Below are 19,557 nucleotides of genomic sequence, written 5' to 3' on the forward strand. Positions count from 1 at the left end.
AAAGAGTTACCCTTGGGTCAGTTATTTTCACTGTCTCCTCCCCTCCATGTCCGTTTGGTCATCTTTGTCCAGTCAATTCTGTCAAGCGCATCCTCCAGCTCTGACATCTGACTTCTCTCTTTCCCCTCTGTGGCTGTCTTGGTTCACCTGCCTATCAGCCCTCAGTTGGGCTTTGTCATAAATAGTTTTGTCATCGATGCCTCCAGTCTCATCCTCTTCAAGCCCATCCTTCATTCTGCTATCAGAAATCTTATTCTTCAAATGCTACCCCATCCCTTGGAGCTGAACATCTAATTTCTGAGCATCAGTAACTACCCTTCATGACCTGCAACCTTGGGTGAACTGCATCTCACATTCTGTATTCCAGCCCCACTGAGCCATTGGCCATTGCCCACACAATACATTTCCTCTCTCACCTCTGTGCTTTTGTATTTGGGTGGAGCTGAGAGGATGTTCCTCCCTCTCTTGCCTAGTGAACTCCTATGCATCCTGCAGAGTCCAATTCGTGAATCATCTCTCTTTCTACATATTTTGATTGTTTTATGTTTGCATTACCCAATAATATTATTTATGACCTGTCATTCCCCCTCGGGCTTTCCTAGATGTGTGTTGGTCTCCTATAAATTCCCTGTCTTAGGATCTAGTGCACAGAAGGCACATGATAAGCCTTGCCTGAAAGGATGAATCACTGAGTTTGGAATTGGGCTTGAATAGGCGATGGATCTTCCTTTCTGCTCAGTTCACTTCCTGTGCTCTCCCACAAATTTTCACGAGCTTCCCCAACAACTGCTGAGACTGTATTCTCTGCTGCAAGATGTGGTGTGGCTATTTCTGATTCTTTCTGAGTTGGGAAACTGTGTGGCATGTAAAATATCTTACAGCAAGCCAACCATGCTACAGTGTTTTTCTCTTTTAGTTGAAGTTTTTATTCAAGCAAACATTTCTACTGAACCCTTTAGACCCTTGGAAAAGATTTTGGTTTAGCACAAGGGTCGAAAAAATCTCCGCCAGCACATTAATCCAGAGGAGTGGACCTCCACACCTCCCTATCCTGCTCTTCTCATTGGCTGAACGGAAAGGATTGGAATGTGGTTGAAGATACTGTATTATCCAAAGGACAAGATGTGGAGCTCTTCTCATCAAAGAGAAACAATGTAAAGGGCAAGCACAGGCATTTTCCATTTTTATTTTTATTTTTTGTGGAAATCTGCTCCAGTTCAGTGGCTTAACCACAGCTATTTTGGAGATACACCCTATTAGGCGTACAAACTACAAAGCCACAATATCACAGCTGTTTTGATCGTTTTTGTTGACTAATACACATTGATATGCACACACATATATGCATTTCTATTCTGAATTTTCCCCCACCAATAAACATATATAATAACTAAGAAACAGAAACAGATTTAACTTTTAGTATTTTACTCATTTGATTACATTGTATATGGTTAAAGGCAACAGCAACAACTTCAGCTCAGTTAAAATGAATAACTTCTACCTCTCCTTAGAAATCTTGGGTTTAGCCAGAGTTCTAGATGAAACCAATTAATTTTCTAGGACATTACTGTAAGAGAAACAGTTACCTGGACAGTGATTCCCAAATGCCAACCCAAAGACTAGGGTAGGGCAAGTGGCATATAGATCTCCAAAGATTTTAAGAAGTCCTCCTCCCAGACCCAGACAGAGACTCTGATTTGGGGTGTCTGAAGGAGCTTGGAAACTTGTGCTTTTCTAAGGTCCCAGGCGATTCTGATGCACAGATGGGTTTGGGGTCCACCCCATCTCATCCATTCTCTTACACTGGTATAATTTAGGGTAATACCTTCACAAGTCTGTCCACAAACCTAAAATGTGTGTAGTGATGCCCTGCCTGCTGGTGTTCTATGGTAAAAGCCACAGGCTACATGAAAATGGGTTCGCCACTGAGAGACGGCCAGAGTTTGGCATTCACGGGCAGTCAACAGCCTCTTCACATGTAAGTGATTTGTCGCACATTACTCTGGAGTTATTCTATTGTGCAAGAGAGGGGACGGCTTAAGGGAAACCACTTTTCAGCAGGCTCTGCTCTCACGAATCCTGAAGTTTTTCTCAGATTGGGATGGGAGGCACCAGGACCAAGCCTTTTAAGCTTGTCCTCTTCATCTGGTATAGATCTGGCCCCATGTGTCTCAATGGAAGGCCCTTTTTGCAAGGAAAGCAGAAAGACACCTCAGCTTGTTGTGTGAGCTGATGGTCAGGGGACTGACTGACGGATAAGTCACAGGGGAAAGCTCCTCAAGGGTGTGGGTGCAATTACCTACTATAGAACACCCAGTCATGGCCCAGCTTGTTGATCCCAAAGGTGGGATCAAGGAGGAATGTATCAAGTTATTGGTAGATGGCTGGGATCCCAGGCAGCAGATGACCACTGGGGTTGCAAATAGCTTCCTTTAATATGAATCATTAAGCATTTGGACTTCCTTCTTTGTCATCAAGTAGATGATAGATTTTTTTTTTTTAGACAGAGTCTCAAGCTGTCACCCTGGGTAGAGTGCTGTGACATCACAGCTCACAGCAACCTCCACCTCCTGGGCTCAAGCGAGTCTCCTGCCTCTGCCTCCCAAGTAGCTGGGACCACAGGTATCTGCCACAAAGCCTGGCTATTTTTTGGTTGCAGCCATCATTGTTGTTTGGCGGACCAGGGCTGGATTTGAACCCACCACCTTAGGTGTATGTGACTGGCACCTTAGCCACTTGAGCCACAGGCGCTGAGCCAGATAATAGATTTTTAAAGAATATTTTAAATATATAAATTATTTTGTACTCAAAAACAAGAAGAGGAGTTTTAAAAAAATTCCTCATACTAAATGTATGATTTCCACCTAGGTAAAGAAAGTCATCCAAGTTTGGGAAAAACAATACCTGAATCTTCATGACTTCATTTTTATTTTTACTTTAAAATTAGAACAGATAGATTTAAATAAAATTTCTGCTGTCTAAAGTTCCTTGATTTCTTGTGATAAAATGATTTCTTCCAAAGGAAAAATAATCAAGTGTGTAACAGCAGACAGAACCATTGCTAGGGAGAGATAGAATCTAATTTAAAAGATTTGCACTAGTGGTGGTGATGGCATCACTTACCTTAAATGTTTCACCCTTAACCCAGGCATTGACTACATCTAGAAGCATATAAACATAAATTTTCTGGCTCTTTGAGGTGAGAACAAACCTTAGCAAGCCCCTTGTCCGAGCCTGTGTTTGGAGTTGAGGCACCAAAGCCCAGAGAGATGGTGTCCTGTCTGGTGCCTTAGAGAATAGTGGCTGTGCTGCCTCTGAGACCGGCTATGGGGAGAACAGGCCTGTGCATGGCCCTCCCCACTGTGGCAGGGAATGGTTAAACATGGAAGGAGACTTAACTCCTCCGACAGAAGGAGACAGTTGTGTGTCTGAGATGTGTATCTTTAATCCTGATAACGAACTCTGTCACTGGGTATTTCTCCTTCTGGGGTTTCCAGTTTCTTCCCAAACTCAAAAATTTAACAATTTTAAAAGAAGCTCTTTTCATTTACCACGTTCAAAGTTAAGGAAGTATTCAGGTGGGCCACTCATGTGCCATTTTCCTCTTAGACAAGCATCAAAAATAGTGCCTGTAAAGACTGGTCCCTTCTAGCTGGCAGATACTCTGTGCCCAGCTTACCCATTGGATCAGGCCAGCTCCTTCTGCTGCTGAGAACAGCTCTCGGTTCTTTTGATTCGCTCTGCAGAGATTCCACAGACTTCCTCCCTTCTTTCCCTTCATTCCTTCAATCCCTTTGCTTACTCTTTTCTTCTTTCCCTCACTCACTTCCTTTTTTTACTTTTTTTGTTGAGACAGAGTCTCACTCTGTTACCCTCGGTTGAAGTGCCCTGGCATCACAGCTTGCAGCAACCTCAAACTCTTGGGCTCAAGTGATTCTCTTGCCTCAACACCCCAGTAGCTGGGACAACAGTTTCCTACCACAACGCCTGGCTATTTTTAGAGACAGGGTCTCGCACTTGCAAAGGCTAGTCTCGAACCTGTGAGTTCAGGCAATCCACCTGTCTCGGCCTCCCAGAGTGCTAGGATTATAGGCGTGAGTCATCGCACCCAGTCCCCACTTCCTTTTTTCCTTCCTCTCCTTTCTTGTAATTGTTCCCAGGCCCACATGTCTGAAACCTAAAGGGTATGGAGCAGTTGTGTCCCCTGTGTTGGGAGCTGGAGGTTCCCCTCACATGGTCCTCCATGTCCCCTCGTATTGGGAACATTTGTAGCACAGATTGTTGGAGTTTCTTTGTTGGGGATGTTGTAGGTTTTGCTGCTAAGATGGTGTATTTCCTAAAGGAACTGAGATTCACGCACAATGTGTCCTTCAGGCCATTTGTACCGTATTTTTCCCTTTTTTCTTAGCCATTGGTCTGCGATGGCTGCTCTGATGGGCACAAGTTATCCTTGTATCGGGGTCCAAGCTGTGACATGTTCTCTAACAGCCCCAAAGAAAATTCATCTCATGAACCAACTTTTGGAATATTCTTTTTTTTTTTTTTCTTTTTGAGACAGCGTCTCACTCCGTCACCCTGGGTAGAGTGCTTTGGTGTCACAGCCCATGGCCATCTCAAACTCCTGAGCTCAAGCCATGCTCCTGCCTCAGCCTCCCAAATAGCTGGGACTATAGGTGCCTGTATTTTTAAAATATTAATTCTTATTGATGGCACTCATTGATTATTATTGCAAATTCATTCAGGTTTTTTCTTGTGGTGGAGATTTTGAAAACATTTTTTAGCATACAAAGCTATATTCCATGATGTCAGTTGGCATCCTCAATGAAAAGCTTGCAAGGGAGAGCCCCGGAAAGTACATCCCATGAGCTGGTGAGTGTGCCCCACCATCGCTGCAGCCCCTCAGAAGGGTGAAAGGGAACAAGGCCATGGACGCTCTCCTGGCTGCCTTGAAAAGGTGAGAGGTGTGTACCAGAAATAACAAAAATGCTCACTCATTCTTGTGTGAATTTGATCACCCAAAGCCCTCCAGGAGGCAGTGGGGCGCTCTGGGAGCTGGCCAGCGTGGGAATCCTGGCTCCATCTGTCACCTTCAAAGCAGCATCCTGGGCAGGGGCTTCCCAGTGGGCTGCACTGGGCAAGCAGGTGTCCCATTTGCATTTCTTTGTCTCACTGTTGCATTTTGCACTTCACCACCTGTCTCTGTACCCAAAGGTAGAAGTTCATCAAAATATTCTCCAGTCAGTACCATCCTCCACCTCGGTCCTCTGCTCCCATATGATCCTCCCCCGGGCCCAGGCCTAACTTGGGGGCAACTCAAGGGGGAACTTTTTCTTCAAGGCATCAGGACAGTCCACTCTGAATCTTCTCCTTTGTTTTCAGAGCTCTTCTTCTTCTTGTTCATCTCCATTAGCGTCCTCCGTGGCCACCCTGGTCCATTCTAATAAGCTTCCCTTTATTTGACTGTATGGGTTGGAGACTTCAGTGCTGCACTCTAGTCATTGAATCTTCCAGATGGACACTGCCTGTGACCAGAGCGAGTGTGATAAACCGTCCCGTAAACTCTCAGCATTTGAGAGCTGAGCCTTTTTCTTCCCAAAGACCTCTTTCTAGAGGGAATGTGCGCTAACCCCCCACGGAGAGGAGTATTTTTCTTCACTATTTTGATGTCATCTCCAGCTTCTTTTGGACCTATCTACAGACAGGCACCCCAGGAAGAGGGGCCCCTCACATACTTCTTGCCATGTTGGATGAGTTTCTGAAAGTTTTCTTAAATGGTAACTTGGGGATATTTGCCAAGTTATATTTATTTATTTCCCCAGACTAGTATAAAATTACACCAGTTGGCAATTATAATCACTGTTTCATAGTGGTACTTTAGGCCTTTAATAGATCTTGAATGAAAGAAGTGTTTTTACATAGGAATGATAACTCTGTTTTCTGAAACTAACATCAGGACTTAGACTCAACAAATTGATAAGGCAAAATATTTAAAAATGACTGTTACTGAATATTTGAGATGTGTGTGTTACATGTTCTGACAAAGTATGTTTGACCCTGCCTCTATCCCAGCCTGCAAAAACAGTATTCTAAGCTTTTAAAATCAGCTTATTTTCAAATTTTAGAGTTGCCATTTAAATTAGCACGAAGCTAAATCCTCTCTAGAACTTTCGGGAAAACTGCTGGAACTTTGTAAGTCTCAGTTTATTCCTCTGTAACCTGGGGTCATGATGAAACCCGCCTCCCCGGATTTTGAGGACCAAATGAGAGGCTTTGAGAAAGTGCTTTGAAATCCAAATGTTAGTTGTTAGTGATTTATTTCCTCGGAGTGTTGATTGGGAACAAGAGAATCACCACAACCAGAACTGATTTTCTCTCTACCCTCAAGCAACATATTCAGGCCATGAGTAAGGCTTTTATCGGAGCTGCACGTGTCTGAAGGAAGTCTGGTGAGATGTGTGTAAAGAAAGGGCCATTAATTTTTTACAGAAATAAAGTCCAGTCCGGGTGTTTTGATACCATGGAAAACTTCATTCTGTAGTATGAGAGCACTAAGTCTTGGGAACCAGCATCTGGACTTGGGGTCTAGTGCTTACTAAGTCCCTGGACAAGCCATCAGATCTCCTGGGCCCTAGTTTGCTTACCAGTAGCATAACCTTGGGTTAAAGGTGATCTTTCCCAGTCCAGCATGAGCTGTTTTTGCTGAGCTGTGGTCGGAAGGAGGGTGAATGAGAGCAGAACCTGCATAACGGAGGCCTTTTCCCATGTTCGGCACCGAGCGATGTTCATGGCTAGAATCATGTATCCTCACAGCAGTTTCTCCAGGCAAGTACTGCTGTGATGCTGATGGAAGGAAGAGGAAACCAAGGCAAAGAGAGTTTAGATGACGTGGCTCAGTTCACATGGAAGGTAAGTGGTAGGATCTGAGTGTGCGGCCAAGATTCTGGGTGTAGAGCTGGAAATTTTAACCACGCCCCACGCTGAGTTAAATCCTCATATGTCCTCTAAGTTTTTGTTCCTTTAAATTAACCTGTGACAGCATTTTTTAACCCTTTTATATCTCGTGGCATACTTGAACCTACAGTTAAACTTCTACGGCACACTTAAATGATGGTGATCAAAAAAAAAAGTGTTAAAAATATACTTATTGTGCTTTGGACTTCTTTTGAAAATAATTTCAATAATGATCTTTAAAAATTTTCACTGTGCATCACACTGTTGAAAATCACTCATCTATGGAACATATTCTTATAACAATGTGAAGCTTTCCTAATAAAGCTAAAATGTCCTTTGAAAATCCATTCCTATCCTAGGCCTTCCCCAAAGGTGACCACTGATACCCACTTGGTGTGAGTCTTCCCAAGTCTTCCTCTAGACATTTAGGGTAATGCATGTAACATCACGAACATATCTTGTATGTTGGTGGGCCTTTTAACTTCTGTGGTGTCACAGCTTTATTTTTCTACAACAAGCTTTTTTTCACTTAACAATAGGTCTAAAAATTGTTCTTTCTCACTCTTCCTGGTGCATGGAAAGGATTCAGTAAAATAGTTTATTCAGCAGTAGAGCTGCCCAAAAGTATATTAAAACAGTGTTGTCAGCAGTCTCATCATTACAAGTCTGTCCTGTTGTCATTACTAAGAAGGGTAAGAATCTTTTTGTATGCTCACTGGACTTTTATATTTATTCTCCTGTGAATTACCTATTCATATTCTTCATCTAGTTTTCTTTTGCCTTGTCTTTTTCTTAATGATTTCTAGGAGCTCTTTATATACTCTGGCTCCTGAGGATTTTCCTGTTAACATACTGCAATATTTTCTTCTATTCTGTTGTGTGCATACTTTTAAAAAATGCCATTTAGTGACTGCTTACGATACTATAGGCCTGAGCATACATTGTCTTAATAGGACTGCAAACTATGATTACGCTCTCCCTCAGTTTTATAGGATAGGAGCATGAGATGCGAAGGATAAGTACCCAGCCTCAAGTTCCATATAAACGGTGGAGCCAGAATTTGAAGCCTGCCTGTCTGACTCCAGATCCAGTCTTCCTGCTACTCTTGACCTTCGTCTAGTCTAATGGTCCCATGTGGCCAAATGCAGGAATTATGTATCAAACTTCAGATCATTTTATAATAGACTAAGAATATAAATTCTTTAATTCAGCCAGTAAGTTGCCATCTATTTTCCATTAATGCCATTTGGTATGACAATGTTTAAGCAGGCTGAGGAAATATAAGTCAAACCACTGGCACCTTGGAGGAGGGAGCTGTATGTTATTCACAGAGCTGTATCCGAGCCCAGCAGTGCCAGGTACATGCAAATCCTGGTAAACAGTGAGGTAAAAGGGCCTGTCTCTACTGGGCAGAGTTCTCCTTGCCTGAGTGTCAGTGCCTATGGAAGGATCTGTTTCCTTCAGGGTCCTCTGGAATGTCTGTCTTCCTACCAAAAATACTACTCCTTGCCTGAGTGTCAGTGCCTATGGAAGGATCTGTTTCCTTCAGGGTCCTCTGGAATGTCTGTCTTCCTACCAAAATACTTCTCCTCCCCAGTCCCGGGAGGGCTAGATCCTGTCAACCTACTCTGCCCTGTAATGGGTTCCCTTTTCCTCACCATTCACTGCCCCCTATGGAGTCTAGCCAAGCAGCTTTCAGTCCTCTGGCCAGCCTGCCACACTAGAAAAGACCAGAGAGAAATAGAGTCTGAAGGTCACTGAGTGAAGAAGTAGACACTGGTACTGAGTTTATCTTCAAGGGCGTCTCTTCCAGATCATGCCCCAACCACCTCCTTGCAAAGTCCAGTCAGAATGTCAGAGGCAAGCAGGGCAATCATCACTTCCATTTGTTGCTGGAAAAATTCACCCTTGCTCCCTTTCTGAATCAGTGTTCAAGGCCCTCCCAGCACCTTGCTACTTTTCAGGTGCAAACTTGAGCTTCCCCATCCCCCTCTTTTTTATTTTTATTAAATCATAGCTGTGTACATTAATATAGTCATGGGGTACAGTGTGCGGTTTTTATATACCATTTGAAATATTTTCATCAAACTGGCTAACATAGCCTTCATGTCATTTTCTTAGTTATTGTGTTAAGACATTTATATTCTACTTTAGAAAGATTCACATGTACCCTTATAAGATGAACCATAGGCGTGATCCCACCAATCACCCTCCCTCCACCCATCCTCCCTCTCCCCTTTCCTCATATTCTTGGGCTATAATTGGGTTATAGCTTTCCTATGAAAGCTATAAGTTAGTTTCATAGTAGGGCTGAGTACATTGGATACTTTTTCTTCCATTCTTGAGATACTTTGCTAAGAAGACTATGTTCCAGCTCCATCCATGTAAACATGAAGGAAGTAAAATCTCCAACTTCCTTTGAGCTTCCCCCTTTAAGTTGATTCCACATACTGCCAATATTCTTTTGGTGCTTATATCTGCATTTCCCCCCTCTAGAAGCTACTGTCCTAGAGGAAGTCAGCACAGGGTTAAGTAAGAGTCTGGGCTTGGGACATGCCTTTGCATCTCCTAGCTGTGTGCCACTGAGCAATAAAAACGCCTGATACATAGTAGGCTATGTAATAAATCATAGTGTTCTCACTCTGACCTCCGCCCACCCTTACCCCTTCTACGATACTTTCTGGAAGCAGGGAGGTATTAAAAAATGTTACTGTCTCCATAAAATTTTCCCTAAAATTCCCCTGCAGTCCCTGCTCCTTGTCAACATTTATCTTTCTTGTTGCAAGTTTTCTTCTTCCTGTATACTCCTTATTATAGGACGTGACAGTAAAGGGACTTATTTATTCCTCTGTCTCCCACGTCACGCTGGGAGCTCCTGAGGACAAATGCTTCTCATTCACTAGGCAGTCCCAGGAGCCAGTGCAGTGACGGCTTGGGGCAAGTCATCCTTGCTGAAAGTATGAATAAAGAAAGGAGGAAAGGAAAGGAAAGGGGAGTCCGGGGAGTAAGGAAGGGTCCAGTGAAGGGAGTGGATGCGAGGGAGCAAAGTGGGGACAACAGCAGATGGGCGGGTTGGGTTGGAGGAGTGGAGGGTCTGAGTTGTTTGGCAGAGGCTGGAGCTGGGTCACTAACACCTCCCCTGAGGCTCTGCTCCTGGAGCAGCCTGGACTCTTGCACTGCCACTCCTGATAGCCTCTCAAATCTCAGCTGCCCTCAATAAAACAAGATTAATCAGACCTCTCTGGTGGGATAAGGGCGAGATTTAAGTAGAACAATGCAATCTGAAGAAACTTCAGGAGTGAGAATGATGCATCTTGAGAAGAAGAAGCTGGCCAGAGGCTTAACATGCTTGCCCAGGGACGTGGAGTCAGCCCACAGCTGGGACCAGAACCCAGGTGCCTGGACTCCTCATCGAGGGTCCCACTTAGCGCACTGGGCTGTCCCCAGGGGAGCACTAGAGTGGAGAAGGCTGAATTTTAAGAAATGCAGAGGAATTCTTCATACGCTCGCACACAAAGCCCGTACTCACGTCCAGCTCCAAGGCGAGCCAATTGGATGCTGAGAAACAGGAAACAACCGAGCTATGAAGTAAACCGATCCAAGTGCTGAAAAGATAATTTGTCCAAAACCAGACCCCTGGTGAAGCTTCATTGTGTTATTTATTAGCTAAGGATAGGGGTATGTGGAAATGAAGGGTTGCTAGGACCATTAATAGGCAATCTTTAAGGCCATTACTGACTCAAATATCAGGAATGAAGGCCTTTACTCTCTAGAATTTCCAGCTCTTTTCCTGGGGTGGTTTTTCTGATATGAAATCAGTCAACATTGGAAAACCGTCTCTTCGTTTAAATTTTCGATGCCACAAAAGGGCTGAGGGAGGAGAGAAAAAGGCTGTCCACAGGGCAGAGCGTGGGTCTTCCTGGGGTCTGGGAAGAGGCACTTTGGTCAAACTTCCTTCCGAGGCAGCCCCTGGGGGTCTTCACAGTTGTTCACTCAGCAACCCTGAGGCTCTGCAGCAGACCCTGAGCTTGGGAGAAGCCCTCCCCGGCATGGCTCCAAGGCAGAAGGAGACTTCCTGCTTTCCCCTGGGGAGGAGAACAGAGCTGTGGCCCTCCAGTCCAGAGCAGCCCTGGTCTTCAGGGATAGGACACCACCGATGAGAGATGGGGCTTTAGGATACACAAGGCACAGAACGAACAGGGCTGAGCACAAGACCTGCTGTCATTTCCCCTTTCCCAAACATTCAAATCCTCAGCTCTCAAAGCCTCAGTTCTCAGCTGTAAGATAAGGGAGGCCTGACAGCAGAGCTGGTCTTGAGAGGGGCTATGTGCTGACCCTGGGAGTGACATCTACAGGACTCCATCAAGAAACAGATATTGGGTTTGCTTCTGGAAAGAGGATTGAGGGATGAGGACAAGCCATTGGGAGGAAATCTTCTAATATATTCTTCTTTTTCTTTAGTTTTGACTCTACTGCATTCAGTTATCTACTTACAAATAACTAAAATAATTTGCATTTAAAATAAGATGAACAGGGCCAGGGTTCACGCTGTAAACTCTAGCATTTTGGAGGGCCAGGTGGGAGGATTGCTTGAGGTCAGGAGTTTGAGACCAGGAGTCTGAGCAGCAGCGAGACTCTGTCTCTATAAAACATAGAAAAATTAGCCTGCTTGGTGGTGCATGCCTATAGTCCCAGCTACTCAAGAGGCTGAGGCAGGACGATCACTCGAGCCCAGGAGTTTGAGGTTGCTGTGAGCTGTTAATGATGCCACTTCAGTCTAGCCTCTGTCTCAGAAATAAAATAATAAAATGCAATAAAATTAAAATGAGAGGAACAACAAATATAGACTTCCAGGTCCTATCCCAGTCCAGTTGATTCAGACTTTCCAGAGAGGAAATGGGGCAGCTATTTTTACTCAGTCACTTTGGGGAAAGTGATTCTGATGGCAGGTTCCAGGACACTGCCCTCAAGGACTCACTCAGAACCCCTATGTCTTACAGATAAGAAAACAGAGCTACAAGAGGGCACTGGCTGGGCCAATTCGTGTAGTTGAACAGCAAGTACAATCTGATTTCCAAACCACGACCACCCTAACCCTCCCTTCCGTGCCCTCCCCACCATCTTTTTCTCTCCATTCTATTTCTTGCCCCAGTTCCCTTACTCTTCCAACCCCACTTCCTCAAGGCTAATCTGGTAAACTGAATGAGAATGTAGTTCATGGGTACTAATGGGCTAATGCGCTCTGTTAAAGGCCACTTCATGAAGCTTTCTGTAAACATACCAACAATTGCGTTTTACTCTTGTGAAGTAATAATGGTCATTCAGCAGGATAGCAGTTTTCCCTGAATTCAATCGATCTCAGCAGACAGACAGAGAAGAAAATGCTTTGGACTTAAGTCCCACGACCTGGATTTGAAGATTTGTCCTGTGGAAGCCATTGGGGTTCATCTTTTACACCTGTAAGTTTTGGACATTAAATTGAATGACCTCAAAGGTCCCCAGGTATGGCTGATCATGTCCCCCAAAGTTCATGTGTTAGAGACTGAATAACTGAAACAAAAGTGTTGAGAGGTGATTGAGGTGATTGAGTCCCAAGGGCTCTGCCTTTACAACAGGAGAAATGTTGTTGTCTCAGGATTAAATTCGTTATAAGAGTGAGTTCAGGGTGGCGCCTGTGGCTCAAAGGAGTAGGGTGCTGGTACCATATACCGGAGGTGGCAGGTTCAAACCCAGCCCTGGGGGTAGTGGGGAAGTGAGTTCAGCCCTCTCCTGCTCTCTCTCTCCCTCTCTTGCCATTCTGCCCAGGGGTGCATCATGAAGGTCCTCACCCGATGCCAGCGTCATTCTCTTAGACTTCCCAGCCTCAAGAACAGTGGAAGAAGTAAACTCATGTTTTTTATAAATTACCCCATCTGTGACATTCTGTTACTGCCACACACAACAAATTAAGACAAATCTCAATGTTCCCCTCTTAAAATTCGGTGTATAGTCTTGCCTATGTCTTTTCTGCTTCAATCTATATTTTAAACTATAGGCACTGGGGGACATAATTCTCCTTTAGAAAAATAGTTTCTGGTAACAATGACATTTTTGTAGCTCTGAGGACCCCGGGAACATGGATTTAGCCATTTTAGGGTTGGGTAGGTGACCAATAGGACCTGCCACTGAGGGCAGTTTCAGTTTTGATCACAAGAAAGAATAGTCAGGATAAGATAAAAGTTAAAGACAAGACAATAGCCTGTTAGAATTGGAGTGAAGCCAGTATGGAAAGCTGTATTTTAGCACAATCAGCTCTAATCTCTAGTAATTTCTGCTCCTGCAGAGGTAGGAAAGCAAGGCAAGCACTCAAGAAATGGATGGTCAGGAAGACATTCTCTATTTTTCATTCTCTTGCTGGTCCTGTTATGCCAGCTGAGCCAAGGAGCCTTGATTTAAAGCTTCTCTCCTGCCAAAATGGAAGGGTTTCTAAGTGAGGCAATACCTTAACTCTTATGAGCCATATACTTTGAGTGTATATGAATGTGTGTATATATATAAATAAATAAATAAATATATATATATATACACACACACACATTGTGTGTATGTAGCTATGAGCATCAGAGGCATGGTTTTACTTATTTTGGGATTAGATGGGTAGCAATTTCAGTTTAATCGTAAGAAAGGAGAGTAGCCTGGGATTCACTAAAAGAAATATTCATGTAAGAGAAACCTATACGTATATATGTATGTATGGTATGTGTGTACACACACACACACACACACACTCCACATTTTGTTTATCCATCCTTCCACTGACGGACACTTGTTGGCTTCTGTTGTTTAGCGACCATGACCACGCGTGTACAGATACCTCCTGGAGTCCCTATAGGTGAAAGGACAGTGTCTAGCAGGCTGGAGCATTGAGGACAGCTCCCCTGCTTCCTTCCCATGGTGCTGGACCCCTGCCCCCCTGCCCCCTGCTGTAGAACTGTTCACACCTGGGCGTTGACCCCAGCAGGTTAAGCCCCACTGCTGGTGAGTCCTCCCTGGTGGCAGCTGTGGCCAGCACCCCATCGGTTCTCCTTTCCTCCCAGGGAGGGCTGGGGCCGCACAATTTGGTGCCTCCAGGGGACGCTTTTTCCCCACCAGTGCTGTACCTTCCTGCCCTTTCAGCTGAGGACACGGATGTGTGACTCAAACCCACGTAAAGAAGCACATCTCCCAAAGTCTTAATGACCTTCCAAATAGGAAAGAATTTAATTGGAGGGTATGGGAACCTCTTCCCCAGAGGAGGGCTGTAAAGGTTACCAAAACATTTCTGAACAATGTGTTGAATAGACAAGACTAAAACTGTGGTTGAGTTTCCTGAAAAGAATTACTGACAAGCTTTATTTATTGCAAAGCTCTTGATATCACTGAGGGTAAGTGGAAAAAAAAATGACAAGTGTTTCCAATATGCTTGTGGCTTTGCGTATTAATGTATTTGTTATCTTTGAGAGGGAGGAGAAGAAATAACCGAATCAGAATCCTGGGTCATCGCGCCCCAAGCCAAGCCCTCAGAATCGAGCAGATGTCCAGCGTGGGTTTATTTTCCCAGGTTTTTCAAAGGTTATCAATTGCTCTTGTGGGCAAGCCTCGTATCTAGTTTGCAACAATAATAATTTCTTGTGGGAATGAGACTGAACAAACAAGCGACGGGATTGTTCTGAGCATTGCTCAGTGTTGCTCTCCGCCGTCCTTTAGTCTCGGCTGCTTGTTACTTCAGCCTCTGCTTCAGAGAGGATTTGTGTTTTCAACATCTGGCCAGAGCCACCCTCGCTCCCCTTGCAGAGGGTCACGCTTTGGAGCTTTGGGGAGGGAAGACGTCTTTTCAGAATGGTCCTCTTGCGTAGGTGTTCCCACCACCTTCCTGAGAACCGCTGTGGTTCACTTTCAAGATTCAAGCCACACAAGTCATTTCCCTCTAAGCCAAAAAGCCAACATGTTCCTCAAGTCTGGCAACCATCGTACAAAGAAGCGCCACCGCAGTCACCATCACCGTCCTCCTCACCTCAGCCCCCCTCTAACTTTGCACCTGCCTCCCACTGAACCTCTGCTCCTTCTTGCTGTCTGTTCTTTTAAGCAAATGGAGCCGGGGCAACATCCTCTGTAATCGTCTGTGTTAAAAATCTCTAGATCTCAGTGCCTCGGCAGGTGGAGCAGAACTTACTGGGCACAGACGTGTAATGTTTAAATGCTTCTTATCATTCCAGCTCCCCTGCGTTCACTAGGTGGCTGACTCCAGTTCCACTACTATGTCCACCTTCATAAGGTGGCCCCCTGCCTGCCGTCTACATAGGAATCAAGCTCAAGGGAAGGTGAGATTTACAGCCTCTTTGATTTTCATTGATTCCTACCATTTTCTTCAGCTCTTATAATGGAGCTAAGTGTTTCATAGACATTTTCATATTCCATCTCATGACAACTGTGTGAAGTGGATAATTTCATTACCCCATTTTACAGGTGAGAAACCTGAAGGTTTCCCTGGTTAATTTTTTAAGGGCACACAGCTTGCACTTTAGAATTCTGTTCCTTTGCCCACTAAAGAAGCTCTTTAGGTTACTGATAAACTTCCCTTTCTGGATTTAGAATGTGTCAGATTGGAACTTAAAAGCCTAGACCCAGGATGGGCAGACAGACGCCCATCCACAGACACCTTCGTCCCACAGCCTTTGCATGATCAGCCGCAGCCCTCTCCCCTCTTGGCACACACAGTTCGGGCTGGGAGTAGACACCGTTGCAGGCTCTGAGTGTGCTTGTGGGCCGCACACCTTCCCCGGGGTCACCAGGTCACCAATTGTATCAACAAGTGGCATCCAGATTTTATTCCATTTTACACGAATCCTGTCTTGTTCGTGAATGAACCTAACTTGGGGAAGGGAAAAGGGGCCCCCAACTCTTTACCAAGCAGACCTTCCCCTTGGGTTTGCCAAGCTCCAGCAAGCTAGGGAGCATGACAGGTTCCTCTTCACTGCTGCTCAGCTACCCCCAGTGTGACTCTTGACAGCTGTCACTCTAAGTTTCCAACCAACAGGAGCTGGGGAAAGGTTGCACTTTACAGTCTACGAATTGGATGTATCTGCCTGGAATGGGAGAGGTCGGCCTTCCCAGGGGCCTAGAATCCCCACGTGTGGATACAGGTTAGGTAAGGACTGAAGGGCCCTCTGTTCTTTCCAGCTCAGAAGCGTTTGAGTTTTCATAACGTTATCATGCCCAGAAAATAAAATAAGAAACCAGCTGCAGACTTCTGAAAACAGAGTGGGGAAACCATGTAAAAGAAATTAGACAACTCAAGCCTACTTGGTAACATCTATTTCATGAGGAGGACAGGGACTGCCCTGGAGAAACAAATGAAAAAAGCAAGGCCAAAGGGCCTTGAAACCATTAAGAGGTGTTCATGCTCCAGCAGGAACGGGGCCCAGGCCATGCTGGTTTCAGGTTCCTTCTTGCTACATAGATAAATGGCCAAAGGAAACATTATCCAAGCAGTTTCACATCAAAGGCTGCATGGCAAGCTGATCTTCCTTTTAATCTAGCCAATAACCAAGTGAGAATTAGATAATGCTCATGTTTAGGAAGAGGGCTTCATGCCGCTCCAGAGTGGACTTTCCCATGCTCTCATTCCCAGCCGGTCTCCTCTGATGAGCCCTGGCTGCCGCAGACATTCAGGGTGGCACAGATAGCCCAGCCAGGGACCGTGGGCTGTTTAATCACTTTACAGAGGGTCTGAATGATGTGTCACACGTATCACACCAAAACTTGGGGGAGTGTCACAGCTGTATTCATCCTGACCCCTAGCTGGCTCAAGATATTCAGGTGAGGTCTGGTCTCGAGGCAACCCACCCCCCACCCCTGCCCTGAAGCCTGCAGAAAACCGTCCTGGAGAGTGTCTACAGAATGGCCTCAAAGATAAGTGGGGGATGACGAATTATGATGTTCTACAGACATCAGCACTTTTTGTAGTTGTTTAGAGGGGTGTGTGCACAGCACGATGTCTCAGAGCAGCTGAAGAAATACATCATGATGTTGTTTAATCCTCACACACCTCTGTGCTGTGCAGTAGGAAGGCCAGGAATGGCCATCTTGACCCTATGGAGGAGGAAGAGAGGTCTGTACAGGTTAAGTGACGTGCTCAGACACACGCCTTGTAAATGGTAGGTGAGTGACTGTGTGCAGACTTCTGCTCACTTTTCTGACCCCCCGATCCCATGTGCTCTGCATTCTGCCACACTGCTAGTCAGCTCCCATCTTGGACAAAGGTGTCGCCTGGATTTCTCACTAAGCAGACCTGGGGAAGGTCCTACATTATCGTCCGTAATTGGGTGGCTGTGCCTGGGAAGGAGTCGCGGTGAGATGGCAAGGACTACTGGTTGAGTTCTCTTGACTATGAGATTCCCAGGGTAGAAGCCATCTGTGACTTGCTTTGTGTCCCTGACCCCTGTGCCCGGACCCAGCAGGATAAACATTTGTGAAGAAGGGGAAGGGATGAGAAGGGCGGAGTGAGGGTAAGGTGGAAGAAGGGAAGAAAGGAGGATAGTTTCTTAGGACCCTGGCAAGGAGGAGTCAGGTCCTCCCTCCTCAGACTGCAGGGACCCACATGGAGGGTGGTAGGACCATGTACTTTCTGGCCTCTTCTGACTTCATTAGTTTTCCATCTTCATTTTTTTTTCCGAAAGAAAATGAAGCCTTTGGACTTCATTTCACTGCCATGTTAAGCACCCTTGTGGCTCTTGGGACTGACGTTAGTATATCTGAATTATTAACCAAAAGTCCCTATAAAGCTAGTGAATGGCTGCATAGATGCACATAACTGGCAAGGAGCATTCCTGTTCTGACTGCGCTTTCAGCCCTCGCCTGCCGAGGTTGCCAATACAGAAAGCCTGCGTGGAGGTTCCTCCCCAGCGGTCTTGCCGTTCCTCCTCTTTATATCTCTCTAAATTCTACTCCTTCATTCGTACCTATCCTGAGGCCAGTTTCCTCCGCCCCCAGCCACTCCAGGCTCTAAATTTCTCTAACTCCTCAACTGTGAGCTTCTGTCCTCCCTCCATGTGGGATTCTGGGTGCACACGCGCGCGGCAAGGAGTGGGTGCTCTGTGCATCCTGTGTCACAGCGCCCTGGGTGCCGGGTGTGGCCCTCTCCCTCCATCCCCTCAGCAAATGGACGGCACCAGTCTACTTCATCAAGAGAGATCAGCTTGACAGCCCCTAACTCTCAGGCTCCTGCCACCACGCTCATCTCCCCAGCTTCTTGCTGCCTGAGCCCTGGACTTCTCCCCTGGGTTTCTGCTGTGCCGCCCTGTCACACGACCCTCCTGTTCCTCTCGCTCCGGCCTCCCTTCTCTTGCTGAGCTCTTTCTCCCTGGCGCTAGTTTCCAGCTTCATTCTCACTCTGTACCTACAGCCATCATTTTATGTTCACATCTCAGCCCGGTCACCAGAGCCAAGTTCCAGTCTCCTATCTCCAGCCCCCTGCTAGAGATTTCTATTGGGGTGTTTCTTCATGATCTCACAATTTACATGCCCAAAGCCTCAAATCAAGATCTCTCCCCAAGACTGTGTTCCATGGTTCAGCTTCTGTGGCAGTGGCACTGCCATCTTCCCACTCTGCCAGGTTTGAAAGCTTATCTTTTCATTCTTTCCTATTCATTCATCAAGGCTGGTGGTGTTGATTTGCTTCCTTCCTTTCCACTCTTCACCCCCCCAGTGCTATTCCAAACTAACCCTGTCATCAGTCTCTCTCTTTCCATCCACTTTCCTCCAGAGCAGAATGCTCCAACCACTGTTTCCATTACTCTCCAGCTCAAAACCTATTACTGACTCTCAATTTTCTATCATATTACCAGGGAAAACCTCCGGCTGACCACCGAGGCCCTCTGCAGCCCAGCCAACTGCCAGCAGGCCAGGCCTGCTCTCGCCAGCCCACCTTCTCATTATCACGCAGCGATCTCGGCCTCCCCTGTGCCGTTGGCGGTTACTCCTTTTACCAGGAATGCTTTCTCCGCCTGTCTCATTTCAGATTCCTGCTGTCCGTACATGCTACAAGGGCACCTTCCCAAAGACTTTTCAATAATTCCTTCATGCCCACGTCTTTCTCATTGTCTTCCTCATAGCTCAATGTGCAGGGCATGAGGTGGCACCAAAGGAGGCCCATGCCTTGTATTTCAGAGTTAGACCCAGGCCCCGTTTGCTCCTCCAAGGACAAGGTACCAGCATCTCACGAGGCATCTCTTCCCCCAAGATGGATTTACTATGGAGCTAAGTTATTAGGTTTAGTTTTTGTTTAACTTGACCAGAACGTGGGTGGAGATCATAAGGTTTGGAAAGGGGGAGAGGGGCTGCAGTTCCGAAGGGTAGCAACCACTCCTGAAATCTCGACTCTTGAGAACACAGGGAGGGTAAACAAGCTCCAGCGTGTGAGAAGCACAGTCACCATCTACACGTTTCTGTTCACAGCTGCAAAAATATTTCATCAGGTTGTCAGCCTCTGACTTCATCTCGCTTTGGTAAATAAAAACAAAGCTACTGCAAAATGCTATCAGCAGTGTGAGCTCCCGCAGTGTTCGCCACGTTTGTGAGAACAGGCCC

This window comes from Otolemur garnettii, unplaced genomic scaffold (assembly GCF_000181295.1).
Source record: "Otolemur garnettii isolate 467f Iridium unplaced genomic scaffold, OtoGar3 scaffold00011, whole genome shotgun sequence".
In the NCBI taxonomy this organism is placed as follows: domain Eukaryota; kingdom Metazoa; phylum Chordata; class Mammalia; order Primates; family Galagidae; genus Otolemur; species Otolemur garnettii.